Here is a 19458-nt window from a genome sequence, read left to right on the forward strand (position 1 = left end):
ACCATCCAGAATTTTTTTTTAACCCCAAAAATTTAATTCATAAACACTTTCATCCAATACAGGTAAGGTGAACTTCATCAGACAAAAATCTCCCTCATAGACCGTCCTTTTATAATCCTCAAGTGCAGTGCCATCTTTTTTTTTTTTTTTTTTTTTTTTTTTAACAAGAAGCATCTTTATTAAATTGTCATTTATGATACAGGCAATCATACATTTATATAAATGAAAACAAACCATACTGACATAAGTCTTAGTTGCAACTATTTTACATCACAGACCGTATCAACAAAATTTTAGTTGCAAACATTATACATCACTTACAATATACCCAGTGACCATCCAGAATTTTCTCTGTCTTACAAACTGGTTTAGATGATTGAGATCCAAAATGGGTCTGAGGTCCCAGTTTTTCTACGGTACTAAAAACAACTTGGAGTAGACTTTGGACTCTAACTGGTCACAGGGGACCAGTTAGAATACTCTTTCTAGCAGTCTTGAAATTTCTGTGGCTACTAAATCCCACTGACTTGGTAGAACACTAGGGGCTTTCTTCCTTACCTGTGGCGGGGAGGAAAAGGGAACTAAATAGCCTCTAGATATTATTCTTAGTACCTATGAATTTGGTGTTATCATATACCAGGATTGAGAGTGCAAAAGTACAGTTGTGTACATTTACCCTAAATGTAGATGTTCGAGTGTATTCACTGTTGCAGTCATTACATTTGGGTTATCTACTTGCAGGTAGCCCTCAGTCGGCCTGATTAACAAAGTCTTGAGTCCTGCGTCGGTTGCTGTCAAGTCGTCAGGGGTATAAAAGATGCAGCCGACGCCATTACATCAGTTTTTCTTGCCCCAGATGTCAGGTGCCCCCCTAATGGGAAGCAATTAAATATAAAAATACAATGATATACCGCCAACAAAAAAGCAAATACACCAAAAAGGCTTTTAAGCATAGTAAAGGAAAGTAGAGGTATAGCTAAAAAGAAGTTAAAAAAAAGTTAGGGGGCTGGAGGGAGGGTAACCAGGACTGCAACAGTGAATACACTCGAACATCTACATTTATGGTAAGTGTACACAACTGTATTATGTTCTTCGTGTTTCACTGTTGCAGTCATTACATTTGGGTAGATTGCCAAAGCTATGGTTGGGAGGAGGAATTTAGATAGCATTAGGACCAGCTATAAGGCCCTGCAAGACTGCAGTGTCAAAGCCAGCTCTGGATTTACAGAAAATTGGCAAATGATCATGCTTGGTGAAAGTATATACAGAACTCCAGGTAGCAGCTTCTAGGATGTCCCTGGTAGGGACGCCTCTGAGAAAGGCTGTAGAGGTAGATGCAGCCCTGGTGGAGTGAGGTCCGATCCCCTGGGGGATAGGTTTTCCATGGTGCTTATAGCAGAAATGAATGCAATGGCCTATCCATTTAGAAATGGTTTGCTTTGAAATTGCATTCCCCTCTGCCCCCTGCAGCAAATGTCACCAGCAGTTGTTCTGATTTCCTTTGAGGCTTAGTCCTGTCCAAGAAGAATCTAAGTTGTCTGTGCACATCTAAGGAATGCAGTATCCATTCCCCTTCATTCTGTGGATTGGGAAAGAAAGTTGGCAAATGAATGGACTGATTAAGAGCCACACTGGATACCACCTTGGGCATGAAGGATGGACTGGTTCTGAGGGACACCCTGTCCGCATGAAAGATGATGAAAGGCTCCACTGCCATAAGGGTCTGTAATTTAGATACCCTTCTAGCTGAAGTGATTGCTAAAAGGAAAGCTGTTTTCCAAGAAAGAAATTTTAAGTCCGCAGTAGCAGCTGGCTCAAAAGGAGGTAGAGTGAGTTTCTCCAAAACAAAGTTAAGGTCCCAGGCTGGGGTTGGAGCTCTCCTGGGTGGTCTCAAATTTTTGGCCCCTCTGAGGAACTGCTTGAGCAGTGAATGAGAGAAGAGGGGAGGTTCTGTGTTATAATGAGATGAAATGGCTGTGGCATGGATTTTAATGGAGGAAAAAGACAAGCCCTTGTGGAGCATCTCAGTTAAGTATTGTAAAATCTGAGGTAAATTGGGCGCTGCTGTGCTCATCCCTTGAGATTGGTTCCAGGCACAGAATCTTTTCCATTTTTCAGCATAAGATTTTCTAGTAGTAGGCCTCCTTGCCTCTAAAATGTTATCCATCACAGGTTTACTGAGGGATGGTAAAGGAGAGATTATGTAATTAGCCAGGCTGCAAGGTTTAGTGTTAGAAGTTGAGGGTGCAGAATCTGGTTCTCCTGCTGAGACAACAGGGAAGGAGGCTGAGGCAGGTGCCAGGGGGATAACCGTGACATACTGCACAGGAGGGGGTACCAGTGTTGGCGCGGCCAGTCTGGAGCAATCAAAATCATCCTTGGTTTGTCCTGTTTGATTTTTAGTAGTACTTTGGAGAGCAGAGGCAGAGGGGGGAAGGCAAAGACTGATAAGTTTTTCCAGCTGAAGGACAGAGCATCCACTTTCCAGGCTTGTTTGTGGGGAGTCCTTGTGCAAAATTTGTCCAATTGGTAGTTTTGAGGAGAGGCAATCAGGTCTATATCTGGGCTCCCCCATTTGCTTGTCAACATGTTGAAAATCCTTGGTTCCAGTTTCCACTCGTGTGGGTCCATGAGGTTTCTGCTTAGTTCATCTGCCAGTGTATTTAATTTTCCTGGCAGGAATTGAGCTTGTAGGTGCACTTGGTAGTGCAAGGCTGTTCTTCCACAATGCCATGGCTAGTCTGCAGAGGGGCTACGAATGTGTACCCCCATGCTTGTTTATGTACCACATAACAGTGGAGCTGTCTGTCTTTACCACTAGCTGTCCTGGAAGAATGTGGTCCTTGAAGGCTGTTAGAGCATTCTGCACAGCTAACATTTCTTTTTGATTGATATGCAGGTGCATTTGACTTGGGTTCCATTTGCCCTGAATGCACTTCCCTGCCAGGTGAGCCCCCCATGCATAGTCTGATGCATCTGTTGTTAGGGTTTGGGTGGCAGGGAGTGGTGTGAAAGGTAGTCCCTTGTTTTGGTGGTAGCCCTCTGCCCACCAAAGTAACTCTAGACGTAAGCAAGGTATGATAGGAATCGTTGATTCTAGATCTTGAGAATGTTGACACCATAGGCTTTTTAGATACCACTGTAGTTTCCTCATATGCAGTCTTGCATATAGAATTAAAAGAATGCAGGAGGCCATGAACCCCAAAGGCTTGCAGTATTTGTCTTGCAGATAGCAGGGTTTTTGTGGCCACTTGTTTGAAGTAGGTTGTCAAATTAATTTGTTTCTCTGGCGTGAGGTAAGCCATCTGGGAAGTTGCATTCAAGCTTGCTCCTAGGAATATAATTTGTTGACAGGGTACCAGGTATGATTTCTTTTCATTTATGGTGTACCCCAGACAAACTAGAACCCTTTGTACAAAGGCCAGATGATTTAAAAGTATGTCCTGGATTTCTGCCTGAATTAGACAATCGTCCAGGTATGGGTATATTAATATTTCTTTGTCTGCAAAATGCAATAACTGGAGCTAGGCACTTTGTGAATACCCTGGGCGCAGTAGATAAGCCAAAGGGCAGTGCAGAGAACTGAAAGTGCATGTAGCCTGCTTTGAAGCGTAGGTATCTTCTTCAAGGTTCCCTGATTGGGATGTGCAGGTATGCTTCTTTTAAAGCTAGTGTTGCCAACCAGGCATCTTTGCCTAGCATAGGAAGTAACTGGTGAAGAGTCAGCATCTCCTGAATTTTGGAATCTCCAAAAAGGTGTTGGATAGGATGCCATGAATTGTCTTTTCTGGGTACCAGGAAAAGTTTTGAGTAGAAAAACCTTGTCCCTTTTCCTCTTCTGGTACCAGTTGAATAGCCCCCATGCTTAAGAGAGAAAGTACTTGTTTTTGGGCTTCTGGCCACTGATTTGGGGGTAGGTCCGGCCACCCGCTTGGTGTTGGCAACATGTGGAAGTGAAATCTGTATCCCTGGGACACTATATTTAAAACCCATTTGTCCTGGGTAGTGAGTTCCCAATTCTTTGCATGAAGAGCAATCTTTCCCCCCAAAGGGGCAGTCAGCCGATAAGTGCTTGGAAATTTTAAAAGGAAGTCATTGAGATAGTTTTACCAGATTTGGAAGTGGAGGCCCCCCCACTGCTTAGTTCTGTGTGCCCCCTGGGCCTGAAACCTGGGGTTTTTGCTGTGTCTGGGTTTGGCTTGAGAAGACCTGGAAGAGGCTGGATAGGACCAATTCTTAGAGGGCCAGTGCCTACTAAATCTAGAAGGCTGAACTTGTAAGAAATAGTTAACAGTTTGCATAGATTTAGCTTTATCTTCCATCTTTTTAAGAACTTCCTCAGCCTTGTTGCCAAACAGATGGTCCTGATTTACGGGAGCATCCAACAATTTTGCTTTAACATGATCAGGCAAAGACTGCTCCTTAGCCAAGCATGCCTTCTGAGCATGGACCCCGTAACAGCAGCCCTGCAAGAGGCCACTAATGAATCAAAACCACATTGCAAAGTATGTTTTCCAACTTGTTCAGCAGAATGCATTAAATCCTGTAATTCTTTATTTTCCACACAGTCAGGAATCAACATAATTTTCTGTATAAGCAGTCCAATAACATGTTGCTGACACTTTAACATATGAAACTGGCAGTTTAAAGCCCTAATGGCCAAGGTTGCAGAAGTGTAAACCTTCTTACCCCATCTATCCAGTGCCCAGGAGTCTCTATCATAAGGGGTAGGATTTTTAGCAGTAGAAGTCTTAATGCCCTTGGGCCCCTGTGAAATAGTCTCTGGATCAGCAATAGTATTTTTAAAAAGGAACTTGTGGGACTCAGGGACCCTGTAGTATCAGTCAGGTTTTCTGGGAGCAGGAGGCAAGGAATCAGGGGCCAAACTAGATTCCGAAAAGGCATCATCAACAATGTCAAGTACAGGAGGAACAGCTAAAGGTCTATGCTGAGGTAGGAGAAGGAAATCCCCCAAGCCTCTTTTTTGAATCAGAAAAATCCTGGCTTTCCCAGTGGAAATGCTCCCGTAGAGTATGTAAGGTTTCTCCAAAAGAAAAATCCTCAGGAGGGGAAGCAGAGGGAATGGAGTCCTCTGCATCAGAGTCTTCATAAGTAGATAAGGGCAGAGCCAGATCATCAGAAGAATCAGAAAAAACAGACTCCTGGTCAGAAGATTCACAATCAACTTCAGTCCTAGACCTCTTAGAAGGGGGGGTTGGCTACCCCTGATTAGAGTTATTAGATCTTCAGCCATTCTTATCATTTGTTTTTTAGGCATAGAGGCCTGAGCATGTGGCCTGGGTGTCGGTCTTTTAGGCATGGTTCAAGATTTAGGCCTAAGTAAAGAAGGAGGTGTCGGTTTAATATGCAAGTCTGTAGGCCTGAAAACACCCTCAGAAGCTGGTGCCTGCACAGCAGCTCCAGACTCATCCAAGGTACAGACATCCGCGGGTTCCATAGTTGAAGCATCTTGCAGCATACCGGACTCCGAATGGGTCTCAGAAGAGGCCTACGAATCAGAAGTAGCGGGAATCAGGGGCTGTGAAAGTGACTCAATGAGTACTGGCGAACTGGCGACTGGCTTAGGAGAAGTGTCATCGGCAGTTTTGGACTTCGGCGGCCTGTCTCTGTCTTTATCTTTGCGTTGTTTTGGAATCCTGGTAGTCGGATGGCTAACCGACGACATTTCTGGATAATTAAACCGAGAACCGAAATATTTAGTGGTGAAAATATACCGATGATGGATAGTGCACTGATTAAATACGGCACAAAACCGACAGCAAGGTACATCGTGGTCAGGGCCTAGGCAAGGAATACAGTATGAATGAAAATCTTTATGAGGTATTTACTTTCCACAAGTAATGCAATTATTAACTTTTACTGACATTGGTAAGGAGGGCGGCCACGTTGGTGCAGCGGTTAGCATTGCCGTCTCACATCAAGAAGTTCTCCGGTTCGATTCTCGGCTGGGGTGCCTTCTGTGCGGAGTCTGCATGTCCTCCCTGTGGTCAACGTGGGTTTCCTCCGGGTGCTCCGGTTTCCTCCCACATCCCAAAGACATGCAATAGGCGAATTGGACACTAAATTGGCCCTAGGTGTGAGTGTGTGCGTATGTGTGCCTTCTGTGGAAGGCTGAGCGCCGGGCTGGCAACTCGACACCATAGAACTCCACTACCAATCATGAGCAGACAGATGATCTGCTGTGGTGACCCCTAACCGGGAAAAGCCGAAAGAAGAAGAAGACTGACATCGTTAAGGAGCAAGAAAAAGTTTCCCCAACGAGGTACTTGGCTTTAGTAGAAGACTTCGGTTCTGAAACTCGAAAACGAAAATTTCAGGAGTCGGCCGACCGGCACTTGCGAACTGCTTCTGTTTTGTTCACCGCACGGCAAGAAAGACTGATGTAATGCCGTCGGCTGCATGTTTTATACCCCTGTCGACCTGACGTCATGGAAGAAGGGACAGCAACCGACGCAGGACCCAAGACTTTGTTAATCAGGCCGACTGAGGGCTACCTGCAAGCAGAAAACCCAAATGTAATGACTGCAACAGTGAAACACACAGAACATCAGGGATGCTTCCATGACAGCCTGGCAACCTCCAGAGTGCAGCAGTCAGGAAACCACTCAGGAGCGCTGAAAGGTCTTTGCAGAGAATGGCTTGTGAAAACCTTGATTGTGCGGTCCTCCTCTGTCCCTTGCGTGTCATCTGTTAAAATTGCCTCCCCCTCTGCCACAGGGAAGTCTGTCACCTTGGTACTCGAGGAAAGAACTCTAATCTGTGAAATCACATTTTATTTCACAATCTCTGGTTCTTAGAGAAAGTCATTTTCAGGGTGGAGAACCATACTCCAACTTTAGGGAGAGTCTTACCATCTTGCTGACATCTGGTGAGTGCATCCTTGACTTCATAAGGGGCATGAACAAAAGACCACTTAAAGTCTTCCGCAAAGTTACAAGGCCGCATCCAGCATGGCAATGCATGGTAATGCCGGTGCCTGCTGCCCTGGCCAAACTGTCAGCTGCATTAGAAAGCAGACACATGGTCACAGTGGAGAAATAGGAGTGCAGGGTGGAAAACTAGGAGTCCACTTTTAAGAACATTCACAGGCAGCATCCCCCAAGAGGGACTTGGTGATATCTTTAGTCAAGTCTCTCTGGAACCTTGTTGAAAGGACTAGAATGTTCAGCAATCTAAAGGTGAAAGTTACCGACTCATTGGTTCACTTTCCAAATCTGTCCATGGTCCTAGATACTCTATTAGGGGAATGAGCAGATGAACTTTCTTCCAATATCTCTTTCTTTCTGGCTGCTGCCACCACCACAGCATCTACAGGTGGACCCTGACTCCAGTGCTTCTCGTCTGTTGGTGCAGATAATACACGGTCAGCTTTTTTTGGTATGGGCTCCACCACATCAGGGTCCTTCCATGCAGATTGAGATACTAGAGCAATAAGGGGGACAACAGGGGATACCACCCAGGACAATACTGGTCCACAGCCAAAGGCCTCCAAGAATACTGCCTCATCTGGAGAAGGGTCTTGGAACGTTCAACCCCCTCTCTGTTTTATTAACTCTACAGTTACACTGAATAAGACATCTTCAGAGATGGAGGAAGGGGAACCCGCTCTTTCTTCTAAGTCAGTATCTTCACTGAAAGACTACTGATGAAATTAGGTACTTTTGCTTGCGCGTCTGATTTCTGGGAACACCTTCTGGGGGTGCAGAGGAAGAGTCAGATGGGGAGCTGATGAAGCAGACTTCCTCAGAAACCTTTGGTGCTGACTGTCCCCGTACAACCAGATGAAGAGATGAAGAAGCAGAATGCAGATGGGGTTTGGGTTGATCAAACCAGTTGAAGCTGCATTTGTCTTTGGAACTGCCAAAACCCTTTCAAAGGCTTCAAAGGCCAAAGGGGCTATTGAAGCCAATACTTCCCTCTGCTCCAAAGAAGAGAGAGTGAAATCTCAGTGCCAGCAAGCTCCATCCCCAAAGTGGATCTTGGATCCAAGCTATCCAGGGCCAAAGCCTCAAGGGGAAGAGACAGTGCCAAGAAACTCGGTGTCAACTCACTCCCCCTGGAGCGCAGCTGTGAAGCTTCTGCTCAAAGTCTCATCTCAATCTGACAGTTTCACAGTCAAGACAGACTGGGATACAGTTGGTGTTGAATATGCAAGTAGCTCCGGTACTGACAAAGGTGCCACGGTTCCAATCTGTTCTGGTAAAACTGAACCCAAAAAGATTGGGTTGGTACAGACTCTTGTATAGCTGGAGTAAGATGGCCAACACTCAGTACCTTCCTAGGGGATGGTGCTAGTATAACCCCAAGTTGTATCTGTGTTCTCAGAAATTTCCTCATCATCCTGTCAATGTTGAGTTCTGTAAGGTTTCTTGATGATCGAGTGCACGATGCTACCGATGGATGGTTGAGAATAATGTCTCTCTTGAAGAATGAGTAAAAGGCTGCGGTGTCACCATGGAGAGATGTAGTCCAATCTATTCAGGCAAAACTACATAAAAAAACTCTTTATTCAAACACACAATAGATCTATGCAGAGTCAAAATAAAAAGATAAAACTGAAAAAAATAAGGATTAAGCACTTTCAGCTATGCCTTCATCAGATCCTACTCAGTTAAAAGCACTTCCTCTTTTATAATGTGATTCAGCCAATCAAATTATCTCATAAGGTTCCTGCCTTTTGCTACCAGTTTTAATGGAACCACTCCATTAAGTCCAGGGCTTCTGTATGCTTGTAAGTCAGCTATCCAGTGTGTTTCATTAATTTCAGTTATAATTAAATCCCCATCCTCTCACGCTATCCTGAACTATTTCCAAGGCTAGAAAGAGAAATTTATGTCCTGGATTATTTTGAATGTGCTGTGATAAGGTATTTGTCTGAATAGCTAATCTAATATCACTAAGGTGGCAGAATATTCTTTCTTTGAAGGGTCTATTTGTTTTTCCAACACAAGACCCATGGCAGTTATCACAGACAGCTACATATACAATATTTCTCATGCCACAATCCACATAAGTCTTCATGTGATATGTACGACCAGTGAGGGGATGTTTGAAACAATTGCTGGAATCAATATACAGACATGTCTTACACTTTCTACAGGGAAATATGCCCACTGTAGAAGTTGGTTTTCGGGAATTAGATCCTTCTTTATAACATAAAATCCTTTTCAGATTCAGTTTGTTCTTGAAAGAAAATCTTGGGAGTTTCACCAACCATATGTCTTAGGTGGTCATCCGTAGTTAAGATCCTCCAGTTCTTCTTAATAATCTCACATACAGTGGAGATATCACTACTGTATGTTAATAAGCATCTTAAACTGCCAGACTCCTTACAATTCCTATGTTTTCATCTCAGTCTTGCTGAAAAATATGGTTTTCCTCTAGTTCTCCTCTGATCCTTGGCTCGTTGTATTCCCTGTTGAATCTCAGAATCTTTATATCTGCGGGCTAGTAAATTCTCTTCAAGTTGTCCTGATTCATGAACGTGTACTTGTTCACTGGTACAAAGCCTTGGTGTACGTCGGAACTGATCATTAACTACCTGCCGATAAATATATCCAGAATGCATAGTCGTTCTGTGTAAGATGTGGTTCTTGCAACATTCTTTCCTATGTATACACATATTAAAATTATTTTCATTATCCGATAGAATGGTCACATCCAAAAAATAAATTTCCTTCAAGGAACTTAGTACATCAAATTCCAAAATGATGTTGTGCTTTCCAAGTAACTCATGAACCCTTGGAGTTCTTCTACATTACTACCCCATAAAATAAACATATCAACGAACCTTCCATAACATATGAGGTTATTCCTCCACGAGTTCTTTTCACTAAAAACATATTCTTCTGCACAGTGTGCCATAACTATAATAGAGTTGCTACTAGCAACTGGCACATGATGTGCCCATAGCTACCCCCATTTTTGCCAGTAATATTCAGTTTCATAAATAAAGATGTTATTCTCCAGGAATATCCTAAATAATGCAATGATCGGCAAACTTTCCTTTCTATCAAGGACCTCATGTTTTTTCAGAAACTCCTGAATTGATTCTATCCCATATTCATTTGGAATTACTGTGAACAGGCTCTTAGCCATAGTCACCATAATGAGGTCTTTTGTTTTATCCAAGGTGGCTACACATTTGTATAATAGCTCTAAAAACGGAGAGGAATCCCCTAGGACTGTTCTTGCCTTAGGTAGTACTTTCTTCAACTGATATTCCACAAAAATGGAGGCTGGCTTAGTGAGCCACTCCCTCCCAGACAGAATTGAGCGTAGGAGTGGATCATCTCTATTTTTATGTATTTTAAGCAAGCCATTAATAATCGGAATCACAGGCTATTCTACTCCCAAATATTGATACAGCTCTTTCGTTATAGTCCTTGTCATAAAGAGATCATAAAGAGTATCCCTTACTCTGTATGATCTTTTGCACTTCCCACTTGAATATCTTCACATATATCATCTTATCGAGCATTTTCATCATCCTATTGCAACAGTCTTGTCCTTTCATCACTACTATGGCCCCTCCCTTATCAGCTGTTTTGATGATTATGTTACTATCCTGCAAAAGTTCCTGTAATGCCTTCATCTTTAGTGAACTCAAATTGTAGAAACTTTTTATTGTTTCCTTAACATAGTTGTGCTACTTCATTTTCACATGCACACATAAATATTTCCACTGCTGGATGAAAAGGGGGCACTAAAATGCTGGACTTTTTAAATTCTTTCAAGATTCCATTATCATTGTCATTTTCATAATTGTTCCTCAGTCACACTTCTGTCAAAGCATTTAATGTCCAAGGTAAACTCACTCAGCCTTGACTGAAGTGCAGGGATGAACGATAGCCCCCTAGTTAGCAGCGAAAAATGTGCCTCCCTCAATGTGATATTCGACAAACGCTCAACTAAAGATCAATTCATGTTAACTTTAACCTTTTTTGTCTCTGCTGTTGGACCATGGTCTGTTCACAAAATGCTGTTTCACTGGGGCAGGAAGCCCCAAAAAATGGCATATGAAATACTTTATCTTTAGGTCTTGCATCCCTTACAGCATCATTGAAAAAGTTTGGTTACTGTCAACTTGTTTCACTTCTCCATCATAAAGTGTGGTAGAACAGGAAAATTAGGAAAAACAGATCCAGTATTGCCAGCAACAGCTTCCCCAGTGATGGGTACAGCATTCTGGCTAATTAGGGGCACATTTACTGCTCCTTCTCCCATGAATGTCCAGAGTGTCATGCCCTCACCCACTGAGAAGACACCAGTATAGCCATAGAGGACGTGGTTAAGACCTGATATATAGTGGCTGTATGGGCAACACCAGAGTCTGATGAAAAAGATGACTGGTTTGAGGAACCAGCTTTGGCTATAGAATAGTCACTACCTGCAGCTGAGGCAAATTACCAATCTGCTGTGGTGGCTCCAGCTGATCAACAACAGTTTTCTTTTTCTGGCTGGAAGAAGGTCCAAATGAGGGACCAGTAGCTTGTTGCATGGTCAAGCTGAAAATGGTGCTAGTTTCTCAGGGAAGCTTAGCAGCAATAGTCTGTAAAATAGGAAAGTTGCAAAAAAAAAAGAAAAAAAACTTTTTCCTAGGATAAAAAGAACTTTAAATACTTTGCCCAGGCCTTAAAAGTAAAATAAACAAATTTACATTTTCACAACAGACAAAGCAGATTAGAACTTTTAACCACAAAAGATAAACAGTGTGCTCCCATTTAAAAGCATACAAAAGTCACAAAGCAGTCAAGGAATAAGTTTTTCTAGCTTAAATAAACTTGTTTCTCACAAAAAGTTACTTAAAAAAAAGTCAAAAGGTAACGTAGAAGCTTTTTTCCCAGAAAGGGAACTTATTTGCCTAACAATGGAACAGCATTAGCCATCCATTGATCCTCAAAAGCCCACAGAGGAGCACTTTTCTGTCAACAGCAAAACTTTGAAGGGCAAGATGGCCAAACTTGTCTTTTCATCAGCTCAGCTTGAGATGACTAATGGTTTTGGTGTGCAGAAGGTGCCAAGAAGCTTTGGAAGCTGACCAGCTGTTATATCCTATGCAGGATTTAACACAACATACTTAAGGCTACTAAAGCAGTTATTAATATGAAGAATATCAGGCCTATAAATTCAACAGTTAAGTATCTGAATTCTTGGGCTTTATCAGCATTCTAAGAATTATGCAAATTATAGATGGTAGGCTTCCATTCAGTCAGCTTACCTTTAATGAGGATTTTTTTTCTTACCTGATCTTGTTGATTATCACCAAATCATCTAAGAACTTAACCTGACATTGTTTAAAAACAAATAGAATTCACAGAAAGGGGACTGAGGGGGTAAAGTTGCCTACACAGGAACTGTGGGGCTCTGTCTTCCACCATAAAAATACATTTGCAGATTTGATTTAACCCCATTTAACTGAATGTATCATTGGATTATAGCTTGTTGAAAGAATGAGAATACAACACTGGCACCATGCTCATTTACTTGTGTGCAGTTATCAACTTCTGACAGAGGTAGCTCGTGGGCTGTTTCATACGCAGATGTGCTTTTCTGGCTTTGAGAAAGATATATGCGGACAGAAGCAGTAGGCACAGCAGCTGACACACATCATCGGTCCCACTGATAATGCAACCACAAAGTTGTTTAAATACACAGGGATAAGGACATAAAGCCTTTCACAGAATGGAAGGTTGATACTTCTACAAAGTGTGGAATGCACTTAATGTGCGGACATTTTCACAATAAACGGTCGGTCATTAACTCTAATGGTAGCAAAACAAAGAAAGAAAAGAAAATGACCCCGACTTAATTATGACATGCATCCAATTCACTTTCTAATCAAATTTTGTGCTATCTTATCAAATTAAAACTTCAGACTTCAGTGCTGTACTGGTGAAGAGCACTTTTTGAGATCAAACAAGAAAATACTGATTAAGAATCTTAAATAATGTGAATTTTGATGGATCCAAAAAACAGAACTAAAGTGAAAAGTTCTAAATGTAAGATCCTAACAACATACCTTTAAGTGCACCACCACAGTGTGAATGCATTCATTCTCTGTTGTCAAACACTTCAAACCAGTCAGCCCTGGAAGTATCATCACCATGTCCCCGAAATGACAGGGCCTACTCTCACTCTTTCTGACATGGCCCTACTTTAATGTAGCCAAAGGATCTGCAAAGAAAATTTAAAAATAAATCCTTTAAATAATATGGAAGACAAACAATGAATTTAACCTCAATTTACAGGAATGGATTAAGGTTATAAACTGCAAACAAGCTCTTTTGATCAGAGTTTGATTCCCTCAATCTCTATTGCCTGTTGTGTGGTTCTGAGACACTCACTTAACCAGATGGTGCTTCCTAGGAATCCCTGAAAAGTGGAATTTCTGCACTATGGATTTTCCCAGTTAACACACAAAAATTACAGCAAAACAAACAAATACTTTAAATAACAAGGTTTAAAAGCAGAACAACCAGAGTGGCAAAATAATCAAATTGTGGACATACACCGTTACTTTTCAAAAAGTTCTCACACTGGGAATAGTTTGAAAAATCTTTTTTCAATTAGTACAAGAAAAGGAGTGCTGCTTCCCGCTTAAATCCCTGAAATTCAACTTATCACTTCTGATGTAGTACGACCATGGAAACATACACTGGGAGGATAGCAACCTTCTGTACTGTAGGAGATCTGCAACCCCTCAGCATAACTCTCAAGCTCTTACTGCAAGAAATCTGGACAAAGCCTGACAAAATTCAGGGGACAAAGGCCCAAAAATAGGGACAGATTTTAAATATTGCTCTTATAAACTTAGAAATTTGCTACAGTAACAGACCTTGTGTTAACATAGATTTTCTGAAGGATTTCAAGTCTGAAACTCGAATGTCTGTCATTATTTAGTGACTTCAATCCTCAGATCATCTTAGTGATTTGTCAGAAAAAAAGAAGTTATGTACTCACCATAACGTTCCATGTTTGCTGTCCATCTCGTCGTTCATTCTTACAATGAAGGGTTCAGAGCAGATTCTCGGCTCCGAATAGGCCAAATACAAAGCTGAAAGACTCAAACTTGGCTCGTGGCAAGTAGGTATCCCATAATGCAGTGGTGTAACTCCCCAGATCTTGTTTGCTGCTACTACTAAATGAACTGTAAATAACTATATATATATATATATATATATATATATATATATATATATATATATATATATATATATATATATATATATATATATATATTATACATACATATTTATCTACTTAACATTTGTTAACCGAAAGTCTGACTTGGAATATATATATATATATATATATATATATATATATATATATATATATATATATATACACACACACACATATACATATGCATATATATATATATATATATATATATATATATATATATATATATATATACATATATATATATATACACATATACATATATACATATATATATATATATATATATATACACATACACACACACACACACACACACACACACACACACACACACACACACACACACACACACACACACACACACACATGCTATCCCCAATGGAAGGAGAAACAAACTGAAGCAAGGAACTCCTGAAGGTAGTAAAACATCCACCAGGTCCACAAGGAGTCTTTGGAAGGAGGAATGAGGGAGGGTTCATAAGAATGAACGGCGAGATGGACAACAAACATGGAACGTTATGGTGAGTACAAAACTTCTTTATGTTATGTTGCCCTATCTTGCCTTCATTCTTACAATGATGAGACAGCATCCCTTGCATCTTTTCCCTGGGTGACTCACAACAGTACACCTTTAAGCACCGTGGAAACAAATGAAGCCCTGTCCCTGGAGGCCAAATCCACTTTGTAATACGTGATAACTGTATGAGGAGTGCCCCAGGTAGCTGCTGCACAAATATTATCCATAAGAATTCTGGCCTGAAAGGCAGAAGACATAGCCAGTGCTCTAGTGGAATGAGACTTAACCTTAAATGGTAAATCTCTGTTATTTGAGGTATAGATGAATGTAATGCAGTTTGCGAACCAGTTGGAAACAGTAGTTTTGGAAACTGAGCTACCCTTTTTTGTGTCTGAAAAGGATATGAACAACTGGTCAAATTTTCTAAAATCTTTTGACCTATGCAAATAGAATCTGAGTTGTCTGTGCACGTCCAGTTGATGTAATTTGTGTTCTGCCTTGTTGCTGTGATTAGGAAAAAACACTGGAAGCGTAATAGTTTGATTTGTTAGTTGAAGAAGAGACTTTAGGTAAAAAGGATGAATTTGTTGGCAAGGACACCCTATCCTTATGAAATATCAAATATGGCAGTTTGATAGATAGGGCTTGCAACTCTGATACTCTTCTAGCAGATGTTATAGCCACTAGAAAAATGGTCTTCCAGGAAAGGAACTTGAGGTCTGAAGATGAGGATGGTTCAAAAGGTGGTAATGTCAAGTGAGATAGAACAAAATTTAAATCCCAAGGAGAAAGGGGTTCCTTAAAGGGAGGTCTTAATAAGGAGGCACCTTTCAAAAAGGCTCTACACAACCTGTGTGACATTAAGTTCGAGGTAGGATCACCAATGTGGACATTTGAGATTGCAGCGAGTTGTATTCTGATGGTTGCTGCAGCTGAACCCTGTTGGAAGAGTTCCACCACAAATTCCAAAATAGAGTGAATAGGTGCAGAAAAGGGGTCAATTTTCCTGTTTTGCGCCCAGAGGGAAAACCTCTTCCATTTGCTAGAATACAGTTTTCTGGTGGAAGTTTTATGACAGGACATCAAAATATGTTTAACTGTTGGAGTGAAATTCTGAAGCCTGACTAGATTGGGAAGTGGAGCAGCCAAACTGTCAATTTGAGGGTGTGGAGAGAAGGATGAAGCGCACCTGACATATGTGTCTGCAAGTCTGGAACTGAATCCAGAGTCCAAGGCTTCTCCTGAAGATGAGGCCAAAGGAAGGGGAACCAAAACTTGACGAGGCCAGTAAGGAGCAATGAGAATCATCCTGCTTCCCATGGACTGTGCTTTCTGAATGACTCTGGGTTTGAGAGGAAACAGAGGAAAGGCATACAGAAGTCCCGAGGGCCAATCGTGAGCAAGTGCGTCTCTCGGTGTCTCCCCCGGAGGGGGGATTAGGGTAAAGTAGTTGCTGCACTTGGCATTCATGGGAGTGGCAAAAAGATCGTAGCAAGGCAGACCCCATGTTCAGAAAATCCTTTCTGCTACATTCTGATTAAGAGACCACTCGTGAGGGATTAAAATTGCCCTGCTCAGCTTGTTGCTATCACGTTAGTCTTCCCCGGAATGTGCGTTGCTATTAGAAAGCGCTGGGAAGAAACTGCTCATTGCCAAACTTTTAGGGCCTCGTGACAAAGTGGGTAAGCTCTGGTTCCCCCCTTCTTGTTTATGTACCAAACCACAGACATACTGTCTGACTGTATCTCAATTGTCCCTAGAGGGAGAGAGTTGTGAAGTGCTTGCAACGCAAGAAGCACTGATCTCATCTTTAGGACATTTATATGCAAGTGAGCCTCGTGTTCTTGCCATATACCTTGGACTGTTCTCCCCAGATAATGCCCCTCTCCCCACTATCTGAGAAGCATCTGTGGTCACCGTAGCTATGGGTTGTTGTGGCAAAAAGGGTCTCCCTATGGTCACATGGCTGGAGTGTATCCACCATCTTAAATCGTTTTTGCATGATTCCGTTACCCTGATCGGGTGACACATAGGAAGCTATTGAAGTGACCACTGGGAGAACAACAGCCATTCAAGAATTCTCATGTGCATTCTAGCAAGAGGAATCAGTGTTATTGTGGAAGCCATTGTCCCTAATAATCTTAGAACTATCTTTTTTTTCACCTTGGTTTTGGGAAGAAGATAAAATATCTACTGCCCGAGTGCTGAAATTCTGTCTGTTGGAAGACGTGCTACCACAGAAGCGGTGTCCAGATCTGCACTTATAAATGTAATATGTTGACAGGGCAACAAGGCAGATTTTTGAAAGTCGACTGTAATACCCAACTGAGGGTAAACATACAAAGTCAGATCCCTGGCTTGTTGGAGTAGATGCTTGGTTGTGGCAGATAGGAGCCAGTTGTCTAGATAGGGAAACTCAGAATCCTAGACGCCTCAGGTGAGTTGTGACTACTGCCATGCATTTGGTGAACACTCTGGGGGCTATAGTGAGACCAAAGGACAGAGTTCGGAACTGATAATGACTGACTCCCAGCCGGAAGCTTAAGTACCTTCTCGATGCCCTGTCCATTTTTATGTAATAGTAAGCATCTTGAAGGTCTATCGAGCACATCCAATCGTCTTTCCCTAAAAAGGGAAGTATAGACTGCAGTGTCACCATTTCGGAACTTTGACTTCTTGACAGATTAGTTTAATTTGCTTAGTTCTAATATGGGTCTCCAGTCTCCTGTTCTTTTTGGCACCAAAAAGAATCTTGAGTAAGTTCCGAATCCTATTTGGTCTGTGGGGACTCCTTGGATGACTCTTTTGTGCAGCAACTTTTGAATCTCTATAGTTGCTTGCTCTCTTAGATTGGGTGGAACATCTGGGATTGTTCTGGTCTGTGGAACAGGATCGGAAAAGGGAATGGAATATCCTCTGGATATTATTCTTAGTACACACTTGACTCTTGTGATAGTTTGCCAGGCTTCTGGGTACATAGATAAACGTTCCCTTGACTGCCTCCAGAGTAGAGCAGTCAGGCCTCCTTTCAGGAGCACTGATAAGGGCGTCCGCAAAAGGAAACACAGTCACCCTGGTTCTGAGGGCCCCCTCTGCCTCTAGGGTGGCATCTACCATTGTTACCTCCCCCTCTGCCCCTGGGGAAGGAATCACCCCATGCGTCCTGGAAAAACTCTCTGGGATCTTTTGAACACATTTTCCCACTCTTCTGACCTTTAGGATAAGGTCTTGAAGGTACGGAGAAATGTACTCCAACGGCAGAAAGACTTTTTCCTTCCTGCTCGCAACGGGTGAGTGTGTCTTTTACTTTGGGTCCAAAGAGTGAGGAACCATCAAAAGGGGCATTAGTAAAAGTAGACAAAGGGCTCCGCAAAATTGCACAAGGGCATCCAGGAGTGTCTCCTAAGGGAAACTCCGGAACCCGCTGCCCTGCTCGCTCCATCAGCTGCGTAGGATATCAGCCTCATGGAGGAGTTGACTATGGAATTTAAGGTAGATAGCTGGGAGGAGACCTTCTCATTCACCCCCGCAGCCAATGTACCTTGTAGAATATCTCCTAGTTCTTTCAGGAGATATCTCTGTAGCCTTGTAAAATGAGTGAGGTAGTTCAGCGATCAAAGAGTAAAGGTCGTTGACGAAAAGACACGCTTCCCATATCTGTCCATCGTTTGAGAGTCTTTATTCGGAGGATGAACAGAGGAGGATGTCTCTGAAAGTTCCTTCTTGGTGGCTGCTGCCACCACCATAGCATCTACGGGTACCCCCTTAGTGAGGAAATCCTTTCCCAAAGGAGCAGATAAGAATTTGTTTGGGCTCCGAGGGACTGGTTCCATTGTGTCAGGTGACTCGCACGCCTTTCGACTGATCAGGTCCATTAGCTCATCAAAAGGTGGAGACACCCAGGAGGCTGAAGGTTGAGATCCAAAAGCCTTCAGGTACACGGACTCATCAGAAGGGGTGGTGGCCTGCCAGCTGCCTCTCTGCTTTAGGATCTCTAGAATATCTGCAAATGAGATATCATCAGAGGACGACCGTGGGGACCCTTCCGAATCCTCGAGGTCAGTGTCTGAAGTGACGGACTCATCTGGAGAGTCTACGGGCTTCCTCTTGCAAGTTCTCTTCCGAGGCGGCTCCTCAGAAGGGCATTCTGAGGAGGCCTTGGAGGAGGGGGATTTGCCCAATGGGGGATCCTGAGACTCTGGATCGCTGCTGTCCTGTGGAATGGGTAGTGCTGAGACAGTAGCCAGTGCCTTAGGGGGACAAGTGCTGGTATCCTTATGTGGAGCTGTATGGGCAGACAGCACACTCCTCATCAGCTCAAAGGTGGATCCCACTGGCTCTGAAGACTCCTTCAGCTCCATGGAAACAGAGGAAGCCATTGGAACCAGCAAGATCGGACCCAAGGCCGATGTTGGAGCCGAACTAAACCAGGCCGACGCTCCAAGGGGTAGGCTTGGCACTGAGGACAATCAGGGATGAGAATCCCCCCTCAGGGCCGACCAGGGAACCCAACTCCCAGACTCTCTGGATGGTGCAGAGTGTGTCTGAGCAGAAGTCGGCTCCGTGAACACCGAAGGGGTCTAGGAATCGATGGATCCACAGTAAGTGGTACCAAGCACTCAGGCTCCAAAGGTCTAGCATGGCTCGGAGGAGAAACAACAGTGGGTATGACTGGTGTAGTAGGCCCAAATGGGTTGGAGCCGAAAATAATTTGGTTAACGCTGGCGACT

The 19458-nt window shown here is 42.8% G+C and overlaps 1 protein-coding gene across 2 annotated transcripts in view; it reads right to left on the reverse strand.

Annotated features, from left to right (window-relative positions):
• The window catches only part of CARF (calcium responsive transcription factor), a 2518000-nt gene that overhangs the window by 2245408 nt on the left and 253134 nt on the right, over positions 1-19458 (reverse strand). For both annotated transcript variants that reach the window (XM_044075092.1, XM_044075091.1), the window contains exon 2: positions 13043-13197. The gene's annotated coding sequence lies outside the window, so the exon portion shown is untranslated. The remainder of the gene's footprint in view (positions 1-13042; positions 13198-19458) is intronic.

Source organism: Protopterus annectens, chromosome 6.part0 (genome assembly GCF_019279795.1).
Source record: "Protopterus annectens isolate FY-2018-M chromosome 6.part0, PAN1.0, whole genome shotgun sequence".
Classification (NCBI taxonomy): domain Eukaryota; kingdom Metazoa; phylum Chordata; order Ceratodontiformes; family Protopteridae; genus Protopterus; species Protopterus annectens.